The 9,418-nt window shown below is 38.1% G+C and overlaps 1 pseudogene; it reads right to left on the reverse strand.

Annotated features, from left to right (window-relative positions):
- Positions 1-831: 831 nt before the first annotated feature.
- On the reverse strand, positions 832-1,860 carry LOC141516187 (pre-B-cell leukemia transcription factor 2 pseudogene; annotated as a pseudogene).
- Between the last annotated feature and the right edge of the window lie 7,558 nt (positions 1,861-9,418).

A 9,418-nucleotide genomic window follows, 5' to 3' on the forward strand; every position in this document is an offset into this window, starting at 1 on the left:
TGGAAGAAGGACTCATCCTTACAAAATAGTCAAAAATCAAGTCATAGGCTGGGGAAATGAGCAAACAATAGAAGAAAAACGATCTAACCATAGTCAATTACTTTGGTCCCATGGAGGATCAAATACTCTGAAGGTGACAAAGTCAAAACTTCCTTACTCAAAGCCTCAAAGAAAAATTTGAAATGGTCTCAGGATATGGAAGAACACACAAAAAATTGAAAATCAAGTAAGGCAGGTAGAGGAAAAAAATTGTAAGAGAAATGAGAACAATTCCAGAAAATCCTGAAAACTAAGTCAACAGCATGAGGGAGATACCAAAAAAATTGAAGAAAATGACATCTTATACGCCAGTTTCAATCAAATGGAAAAAGGTCAATGAGGAGAATATCTTAAAAATCAGAATTGGTCAGATGGAGAAAAGGATTCCAAAGCTCTCTGAAGGAAATAACATCTTCAAATGTAGAACAGAGCTAAGGCAAGCTAATGACTTTGTGAGAAATCAAGAAATAATAAAACAAAACTAATAGAACAAAATACTAGAAGAAAATGTGAAATATCTCATTGGAAAAACAAATGACATGGAAAGCAGATCAAGAAGGGATAATTTAAAAAATATTGGACTACCTGAAAGCTATGGCAAAAAAACCCCTAGATTTCATTTTTTTTTCTTTTTCCTTCCCATCTTGTGGTTCACATCCCCAGCTCTGAGATGCCTTCTTCATGAGGAAAAACCCCATTTGCCCCTCTGCCTTGTGCTTCTCTGGGTGGGGTATGTACCTTGGATATCTGGGGCCTCACCAAGAGTCACCCCATTTGCTCCCACCCCTGAGACCTCAGAGACTGGATTAGTTGGATGTATCTGAGTGAACACTCCCAGGTCCCTCTGTTGGGGAGGTCACTGAAGATGGGGTCACTGCCTCCTGCCAGCCACCATTAGCCTGGGAACTGGGGTAGGAGTCTCCATTGAGCCCAGGCAGCCCTAGGAACATGTCTCTAGATTCTGAGAGGTTGAGAGCCTGCAGAAGAGGGAGGTGTAGGGCAACTGGCATGGCTCTGGCGCCCTTGAGTGACAAACACAGCAGTTTTCACTGCATAGATATTTGCTTCTTCCTGGAACTTCCCAATATTCTTCTTATGTCTGATGCGCTTGTTGCGAAACCAGTTAGAGACCTGGCAAACAGTGATCCCACACTTCTTGGCAAACTCCTCCTTGGCCTCTTCACTGGGATAAGGGTTACTCAGGTGAGAGTAGAAATACTCGTTTAAGACCTCAGTAGCCTGTTTGCTGAAGTTACGGTGTTTTCTTCTAGCATCCAGGAAATGTGAGCGAAGGATCATCATGGCTTCACATGTGCTCTGTCTGAGCTGCATCTGAATGGCAATGAATTTTCGGTGGATGATAACAACCATATGCTCCATCTCCTTGGGAGCCACCGGCTGTGTACGACTTTGCTCTCGAAGCAGGTTCATCACATGGTTAGTGCACTCATTACATGCCTGTTCATACTTCTCCAGCTCAGAGTGGTAGATATGGTGGATCTGGGCCAATTTACTTCAATAGTCGGAGTGCTCAATGGAGTTATCAGGAGACACTCCACCCCTAGAGGCTGCTGCTGCTGCAGCAGCAGCTGCAGACCCTCCTCCCTTTTCCGGTCCTGCCACCCCTTCTGCCAGAAGCATGTTGTCAAAACGCATCAGCTGGGGGTCCATAGGCTCTTCTTCCTGTAAGCTTCGCATACTGAGGCCAGTCTTCTCTTTGATCTCACATAGGACACGGAAAAGAACAGGTTTCATTTGATGTCAATTTAGGGCATGTTTCTTAGCCTGGGTCTCATCCAGGCTTTGGTTGGTGATGGTCATGATCTGCTGCGGTATGTCCCCGATGTCCTGCTTTCCCCATCCTCCTGGGACCCCCCAGCACCGCCTCCAGGTTCTCCACCACTGGGAGGTTCCCCAGGTCCCCCTGGTTCTCCACTTACTAGCCCCAGGCCTCCTCGGCCCCCACCTGGAGGGGGCGGTCCTAGTAGCTTTTCATCCACAGCTAGGGCCCCCCCCCGGAGTCCCCTCCTGATCAGCCCCTTCTCTCTCCCAGGTTCTCCCCTTTTCTTGAAAAATTGCTTGGGCCGATGCTCCTATTGCTACCTCCCCCGCCTGTCTCCCAGTCTCCTGGTTTCCTGGGGGCCCCCTGCCCTGGGAGGGAGCTCTGGGATATAGGCTGCCCCCCCCCAGAGGAGACCCGGGCCCCCAGCAGTAGAGAAAATGGAGCCAGAGAGAGAGGAGGCCCAGGCAGGGGTGTGTGTATGAGAGAGGACCCTAGATTTCATTTTTAAAGAAATTCTCCAGGAAAATTGTTATATCATAGAAGCAGAGGGTAAAATAGTAATTGATGGAATCCACTAATCACCTCCTGAAAGAGATCCCAAAATAAAAACTCCCAGGTATATTATAGCCAAATTCCAAACATCCCAAATCAAGGAGAAACTATTACAAGCAGTCAGAAAGAAATAATTCAATTATTATGAAGCTACTGTCAAGATTTCAAAGGATTGAGCAGAGACTATATTAAGGGCTCATAGGATTTGAAATATGATATTCTGGAAACAAAAGAAATTGGATTAAAATAGAAAACCAACTAGCTAAAAATCTTTCAGGCAAAAAGATGGAGATTCAGTGAATTAGGGAAGATTTGGGGTGGATCCAAGATGGAATTTCTGGAAACACATATCATTTTATGACTCTAGCATTCATTTAGAGGGGCAGAACCCATAGAAAAACTTAGTGATAAAATTTCTCAGTCCAAGCAACTTAGAAGTTGCCCAGTTAAAGTCTGTTTCACCAGGATATCAGAAAAAGCTGCTGCAAGTACAGCTACAGTGTGTCTCAGTAACAACACAGTACAGACAGGCCGAATGCCTAGATACCTGGGGACACCTGGGTCATGGGGAAGAGGGGGCTGTTTCCAGACCTCCTGGCAGAAGTATCACCAGGAATAGCTTGAAGGAGTGGTGAGAGAACTCTGCCATACCAGACTGAGTGCAGAGAAAGTGTGGGCCTCAGAGCAGCCCTGTGGTAAGAACCTGAAGCGGGAATAGGGGAAGCCAGCCTGCACTTCCAGAGAACAGCTGATCCATGGTAAGGGGTCTTTCTGCCATCCATGGCACAGGACTCAACTGCTTGCCCACACCCAAATTCAGATTGTAGTTTTGGCTCAGATATCACCATAGCCCAGCAGGGTCTCTCCTCCCAGGTCCAGGACATAGGGGGCCTGTGGTCATACACACATAAAAGCACAGGTAAGAGAGCAGTCAGAGACTCTCATAAGACTTTGAAGGAATTTGGTTGCCCCTCCCCCCAAAAAAAATCCCAGATCCTTGGAAGTGCAGTAAATCAGTCATAGGTTGAGGAAATGAGCAAACAAAAGGAAAAGAAGAATCTTACTATAGCAAAATACTTTGGTCCCATGGAAGATTCAGAAGATGAAAAATCAAAGCTTCTGTATCCAGGACCTCCAAGGGAAATAGAAAACTGGCTCAGGCTATGGATAAGCATTATAAAAAGACTTTGAAAAGCAATTAAGGGAGGTAGAGGAAAAATTGGAGGAAGAAATGAGGATGATGCAGGAAAAAACATGAAAACAAAATCGGCGGTTTAATGAAAGAAATACAAAAAATACTGAAGTAAATAATGTGGTAAAAAACAGTTTAGATCAAATGGAAAAAAGCAACACAAATGGCAAATGAGAAGAATGTCTTAAAAAGCAGAAGTGGCCAGCTGCAAAAGGAGATTAAACAAAGCTCTTTGAAGAAAATAACTCCTTCAAATGAAAAATGGAACTAAAGGAAGCTAATGATGTTGCAAGAAATCAGAAAGAAATAAAACTATATCTTTAAAAGACCAAAAATTAGCAGAAAATGTGAAATATTTTATTTTTAAAAATAATTGACCTCAAAAATAGATCCAGGAGAGATAATTAGAAAATTATTGGGCTATTTGAAAGTCACAACCAGGAAAAGAACCAAGAATTCTTTTTTCAACAAACAATACAGGAATATTTCCTTGAGATCCTAGAAACAGAGGATAAAATAGACATTGAGGGAATTCACTGATCACCTCCTGAAAGAGATCCCAAAAGAAAATCTTATAGGAATATTATAGCAAAATTTCAAAACTCCCAAGTGAAAGAGAAAATACTAAAATGCCAAAAACAAAAAAAAAAAAAGTTCAACTACTGTAGCTCCATAGGCAGATTTACACAGGATCTACCAGCATCTACATTGAGGGATTGTAGGGCTTGGAATATGATATTCTTGAAGGCAAAAGATATGGTTACACCCTAAAATCAACTACCCAGCAAAACTGAACATCCTCACTCAGAGGAAAAGTTGGATTTTTAGTGAAACTGGGGACTTTCAAATTTCCTTATTGAATCAACCAGAGCTGAACAGAAAGTTTGATCTCTAAGTACAGGACTCAGGTGAATCATAGAGAGGCTAGATAAGAAGGAATATGAGGAACTTAATGATATGGAAATATTTATATTCATGCATGGGAAGAAGATACTGTTAACTCATATGAAATTTCTCATTTATAAGAGCTATTAGATGGAGTATATATAGGCAAAGCAAAGGAAGGACCGGAATATATTGGTCTAATATAGTAAAAAGATGGATTAAATGCATGATAAAGGAAAAGTATTGGGAGGAAGAGAAAGGAAAGGAAGAAGGGACTAAAATCTCACATAAGAGTGAAGAAAAAGCTTTTTCAAGAAGTGGATTTGGAGGAGGCAAGAGGGAATGAGTGAGCCTTTATTCTCATCAGAATTGACTCAGAGAGGAAATATCATCCAGGCTTTATGGGGTATAGAAATGTATCTTACCCTAGACAAAAATGAGAGGAAAGGGATAGGATAAGGGGAATGGGGGATGGAAGTGGGGAATAGGCAACAGAAGGGAGGGAAGATCATGGGAGAGTATACTCAGCTACAAGGAACTTTTGAATAGGAACAGGATGAAAGGAGAGAGAGAGAATAGAATAAATGAGAGTGGGAAGCAATAGAGGAGAGGGAAATACAACTAGTAATAGCAATTGTGGAAAAAAATTGAAGTAACTTCTTTGGCGGACTTTTAATAAAGAAGTCAACTCATCCTAGAGCCAGAGCACAATTGCTATTACTAGTTGTATTTCCCTCTCCTCTAGATCTAAAAACTGAAGAACATATTTTCTCTCTCATTATTCTTGAGGTTTCTCATCTTTTTTGGAGGGGAGGGGGATTTATGTTGACTCTCACAACAATATTATTGTAATAATATAAAATAAATAAACAAAAAAAAAAGAAATAAGGAACTTTAAAACTTGTCTGTTAAAATTATCAGACCTGAATTGAAAGTCTGATCTTCAAGTTCAGTACTCAGGTGAAGCATAGTAAAGGTGGACAGGAGGGGCAAATGAGAAGGAATTCAATGATGCTGAACTGCTTTTATTCTGGCAAGGGAAGATTATACTAACATAAATAAATCATCTCATTTATTAGGACAGCCAGACAGAACAAACATAAAGAACTAACAGGAGGGAGGTAAATAAGAAAATATAACATTAGAAAGATGGACTTAATGGGCAAGAAAGGAATGTACAGTGGAAAAGGGGGAAAAGGAGAGAAAGAAAGTGTTGTTATCTCACATAAAAGAGACAAGAAAAAGATTTTTTCATTGGAATGGTGGGGGGAAGGTGAGAGGGAATGAGTGTACCTTCATTCTTATCAGAAGTGGTTCAGAGGGGATATAACATGCACACTCAATACAATATATAAATCTATCATACCCTAGAGAAAAAAGAGTAAAAATAGATGGAAGAAAAGGGAAAGGGGTATGGGAGGGGCATGTAGGTGATAGAAGAGAGGGATGATCAATTGAGAGGATAGTCAGATACATCAAACTTTTGAGGAGGAATAGGGTGAAAGGGGAGTGAGAATAGAATAATTGGAGATGAGGAGGAATAGAATAGTGAAATACCACTAGCACTAGTAAGTGTTGGAAAAATACTGAAACAACTTCTCTGATGAACTTATGATAAATGATGCAATACATTCCCAAAACAGAACTTATGGTATCTGAATACAAAATGAGGCATATGTTTTCTCTCACATTTTTCTTGAGATTTCTCTCTTTGTGAGGGGAGGGGAGATTATATTTTATTTTACAATATGATTATTTTAGTGATGTCAAAAAACAAATAAGCAGGGTAACAAAAATAAATGTCATGCTAACACAAAAGTTATTTTGAAGGTCAGTATGGGCAGTAAACCCTCTCTGAAGAGGACAAAATTAAAAGTATACATGTGAAACCTCAGAAAGAAATATAAAATGGTCTTCAACCAAAAAAACTCTGTGGAGGAGCTCAAAAAGGAATTAAAAAGAAGGTAGAAAACTGAGAAAAGAAACGCAAGATAAATTAAACATCTTTACAAACAAAAGTAAAAATATTGACTGAAGAAATAAATCCTTCAAAAATATAATTGGATAAATGGGAAAAGATAATTACTTTTTAAAAATAGTATTGAACAAATGGAAAAGGAGATGCAAAAGCTAATTAAAAGAAAATAAAAGCTTGAAAAATAGACATGGGCATGTGGAGGGTAATGCTCTATGAGACATTAGAAATCAGTTAAGCAGGAGCAGCTGGGTAGCAGTTGATTGAGTACTGACACTAAAATAAGAGGACCTGAGTTCACATCCAGCCTCAGATACTTACTAAGTACCCAGATGTGTGTTCTTGGGCAAGACACTTATCCCCATTGCCTTGGGGGGGTACAAAACAAGAACCAATCAAGCAAAATTTTTTTTAAATGATAAAAAAGAGGAAAATTTAAAATACTTTATTGGAAAAACAACTGACCTGCAAAACATATACGAGAGATAATTTAACTATTATTATACTACCTCAAAGTTATGATTCTAAAAAGAGTATGGATAACACCATTCAAGAAATTATCAAAGAAAACTGCACTGATAGCTTAGTACCAGTAGGTAAAATAGTCACTCAAAGATCAGATACTGATTCCCTCATGGAAGGGATCCCAAAATGAAAATGCCAATGAATAGTATAACCAAACACTGTAATTATCAGTTAAAAGATAAAATGCTACAGGGTGCCAGAAAGAAGAAAATCAAATACCAAGCATTCACATTTAGGATTACACAGGATATGGTCCACAACATCAAAGAATTGAAGAGTTGGCATGTGATATTCTGGAAGAAAAAGAAGCATGGATCACAACCAAGAAGCAACAAACCAGCAAAATTGAGCAAACACTTTCAGAGAAATAGATAAGGATTATGTTTGTACTCTATTTTCAAAGAAAATCATGATATCATAGAACTGATGTCATGATAAGGTTGTGAATTGAATTTGAGTGAGGCAGATGCTATGCTAAGTCAACAGTCAGAATATTTCCTCCAGAGCGGTCTGGATCCAGTGGACAGATATGAATCAGGATGACTTGAAGATGGTACTGGATATGAGGCAATCAGGATTAAGAGACTTGCCAAGGTCACACAGCTAGTAGAAGTCAAGTGTATGAGGTCAGATTTTATATCCTGTACTCTTGACTCCAAGGTCAGTCTTCTATCCACTTTGGCATCTTTGCTGCCTCAGGGAAATAGATGAACTTTTGTTGAAATAGGTTACTTTCAAATTTTCCTGGTGAAAAAAATCAGAGATGAATAGAAAAATTGATCTTCAAACATGAGACTCAAGAGATAGCTAAAAAATATAAACAGAGGGGAAAAAAGAATGCTATTAATTAAGACTGTTTACATCCTTCATGTGAGCATGATACTCAAAAATCTTAAAAACCATCTCTATTAGTAGTAATATGGGCATAAATTGATTTTGATGGGATAATTTTAAAATGATGACATTGAAAAAGGGATTATAACTGATGGGAGAAAGGGGGAGGTAGAATGGGGTAGATTATATCACATAAAGGGGCATTAAGGATTTATTATAGCAGAGGGAATGAAAGGAGGGGTTGAGAATTGCTTGATAATTACATTCTTGGCTCAAAGAACAAATGACATATACACACTCAATTTGGTTCAGTAATGTATCTTACTCTATAGGGAATTAGTGGGGGTGGAAGTAAGGATGGACTGGGAAGGAATAAAGAGGAGAATAGTAAAAGGGAAAAGGGGGAAGAAGGGGAGGGGACTGATAAAAGGGAGACAGTTTGAGAGTATTCAGAAGTGAAACACTGGTAAGGAGAAGGAAAGTTCAAATGTAGGTGAGATATAATGGAGCATAAAGAAGACTGAATAATCATAAATGGGTATGGGATGAACTCTCTTATAAAATGGAAGTAGAAAGGAGAGTAGATTAACCACCAGTATCCTATATTAATTTTGATGTTAATAAGAAAGACATTTGAAGTGGTGAGATATGCTCAGAGTACAGATAAAATACTGGAAATCTTATGCAACAGCTGAAGTGAAAAAAGCAGGAGAAGCAACTGTGAACTCAGGCAAAGCAAAACAAACAAATGAACAAAACCCCAGATCCCAGTAAAAAAAATAAGAAAGGAAACTAAATCTTCATAAAAGGTAGCATAGAAGATGAAGTAATATCAATAGTAAACATATATGCACCAAGTGTTATGGCATCCCCATTCTTAGAGGAGAAACTAAATGAGTTATAAAAATACATAGACAACAAAACAATGTTGGTGGTGACCTCAAACTCCCTGTCTCAGAATTAGATAAATCTGAGCTTAAAATAAACAATAAGGAAGTTAAGGAGATGACTATAATTTTAGAAAAAAATTGTTAATACAGCCTCTAAGGAAAACTGAATGGGCATATATAGGGACATACTCTTTCTATGTAGTACAAAAATTGTCTATGTATTCAGGGGGAAAACCTCACAATCAAATTAAGAAAGGCACAAATATTGAATGCACCATTTTCATATGATGATACAAATAAAATCATGTGTCATAAATGATCAAAGAAAGATAAACTAAACAAGTAATCAGAATACAAATAACCTGATTTTAAAATGAGTCAAACAATCAGAAAATGTTATAAATAATTAATGATTTCATCCAAGACAATGACAGTAATAACAATTGAAAACAGTTATTAAGGGAAATATTATACCACTAAATATTTATATAAATAAAATAGAGAAAGATCAATGAATGGGAGCAACAACTAAAAAGCTGGATAAAGAATAAATTAATAACCCCCAATTAAATACCAAATTAGAAATTCTGAAAATTAAAATTGAAATTAATAAATAGTAAGAAAACTGTTGAACTAATAAGACTAAGTTAGTTTTATAAAAAAAGTAAGTCTTTGTTTAATTTGATTTAAAAAAAGAAAAAAAGAAAGTCAAATTACTAGTATCCAAAAAATGAAAAGGGTGA

This window comes from Macrotis lagotis, chromosome 3 (genome assembly GCF_037893015.1).
Source record: "Macrotis lagotis isolate mMagLag1 chromosome 3, bilby.v1.9.chrom.fasta, whole genome shotgun sequence".
NCBI lineage: Eukaryota > Metazoa > Chordata > Mammalia > Peramelemorphia > Peramelidae > Macrotis > Macrotis lagotis.